Source organism: Bidens hawaiensis, unplaced genomic scaffold, assembly GCF_021521415.1.
Source record: "Bidens hawaiensis isolate Kalapana, Puna unplaced genomic scaffold, B.hawaiensis_p1.1 tig00003219_1, whole genome shotgun sequence".
Classification (NCBI taxonomy): domain Eukaryota; kingdom Viridiplantae; phylum Streptophyta; class Magnoliopsida; order Asterales; family Asteraceae; genus Bidens; species Bidens hawaiensis.
The window spans coordinates 2,047,386-2,049,686 of record NW_027491175.1 but is presented as its reverse complement, the minus strand read 5'-3'; positions in this window follow the sequence as shown (position 1 = coordinate 2,049,686).

The following is a 2,301-nucleotide window of genomic DNA, read 5'->3' as shown; positions in this document are numbered from 1 at the left end:
GAGTCACTAGTTCTCTAAAAACCTCTGGGATGAAAAGCTAACGATCGAAGACATCTCAGAATCCCCGATTACCATAAAAGTTGTATTTACCATCCTCAACCAAGAGCCCTTATCCACCACAAAATACCAAAAATCCCAACTCACACAAAATCAACCCGTGTTACCTTCTGATCTATGCAACCCTTCACAAAGGTGGAGATTTGAACTTGTTACAAGCTTATTTATCACAGGTTGCATTATGACTAAGAGTGTTCACATACATACATCACAGGTATGATCAGATATAAAACCGAGTGTGAATGAGCATTGTGAGAACGTGACGTTTTGCATAAACGGAGACTCATAAAAACAAAATTTCCTTTTTATTTATCACTAACACAAATTAAGATTGGTTATTTTGTTTCCCTTTTCTAGGAGCTCACTTAACGGGTGGTTATATTCTAATTTTGTTGTTTAAGAGAATATTTGTAAATTAGATTGCTTGAGGACAAGCAATGTTCAAGTGTGGGGATGTTTGATGTACATAAAATTATACATCTTTTCGGCATCAAATAATCTCTAAAAATTGCAATTTCTATCAAATAACATAGCATAAAAGGCTACTTATCATAATAAAATGTAAGTTCAGGTGAAACCAAGCCCCAAATGAAGAAACAAGCGAAAAGACGAAGAAAAAAAAAAGAAAACACAAGAAAAACAAAGAAACACGCCCCATGCCTCAAGAAACACACCCCCATGCTTCTGAACACCAGAATAGACAAAAATCTACAAGAAAAGACAAAAACTGGGAACAAAAGCACGGGGTCGTACCTCTCAACCACGGGGCCGTGGATGTCTACCATAAAAGACAAAATGAATTTAGAACATGTCACTAAAAAGCACGGGGGCGTGCCTACGTGGACACGGGGCCGTGCCTTTCTCTCCATATTGCATATAAATAGTGGCTCATATTGCACTCATTTGGTGTGCCTTGAAAAGAATTTTATCCATTTTTCTCTTATAAAAACACACACTAACACTTACATAGAATATTTAGTGAAGAGTTTGAAGGCTTGGAGGTCATCACCATAAACCATCATCATCATCCATCATCATCATCGTTAAAAAGGAAGATTCATCTACATTTGGTTAGATTGTTCCAAGTTTAATCATGTATTTGTTACCATCATTCATCCTAATGTTTATCATCATGCTCATAATGAACTAAACTCCTTTTACCATCCAAAATCTATGAAAAATCTTTGTTTTACTTGATAATTATACAAAACATGTGGTAAAGTACATTGTTATATTACAGTTATCTTTTGATGAGAAATGTTTCACCATCTTAAATCACTAATTCAAAGTTGGTGGTTGTCAATTCTATTGGCAATCGTTCATGTTCTTGTAATATAGAAATACTTTGATACATTATCGAAACATAGATCCTTATATTGTACTTAGAAATGATGAGATATAAGTTATGATGTATTTCTCTAAGTCTTGGTAATCCAAAAATGGATTTGCTTAGGATATCCTGCTAGTTAAAGAAATTATATGTTAATGGAATGTGTAATTATAACCTACATAAATTAACCAAGGGGAGATTGTGTGACTAAACTACAACCACCTGAAGTTGTTAGAATTTGAGAAATCGAATTCAATCCTAATCTTTCTACTTTACGAAACTACTTGCCAACTTAAATTGACATCATTGAGGTGACATGACATTAGGAAAGGGTGGACTTTAAAATGCGCATGTTACCTCCTTAGTGCCAAAGATGCTCACTTAAGGCTTAAGGAGCTATCTATCAAATATTGCTATAGCAAGTTTACCACATGTTTGAATATTAATTATCAATTCAAAAATTGAGTGGATTCTTGATCTTAGATTGTAACCTTCGCATAATTGAACAACTTTTTTAGAATCTCTCGTCTTGGTCACCTATATTATATATATATATATTTTATAAAAATTTTAAAAATTAACCCCAAAATGATTAAAACCTCCGATTAAAGTAAAACAACGATTTATCATTAGAAACATTTGTGTCCACTGATCGATTCTTGGTTCTTACCAATACTATTCTACATATACGATAGGTACACTTGCCTATTTTGTGTGTGCTTAGTCATTGTAGAAATCACTTTATAAATTTAAAACACGATCTTGTGCAAAAGCTAAATATCCAGTCTATCATATTTTATACCCCACGCAAGCACGCGTCAGTGGATTCGATGAATGCCGTGTCATGTTACAATCGGCATTTGTTGCCTTGACATTGAACAAGCCATTCAACTTCTCTGAGCTGATTTTCTATC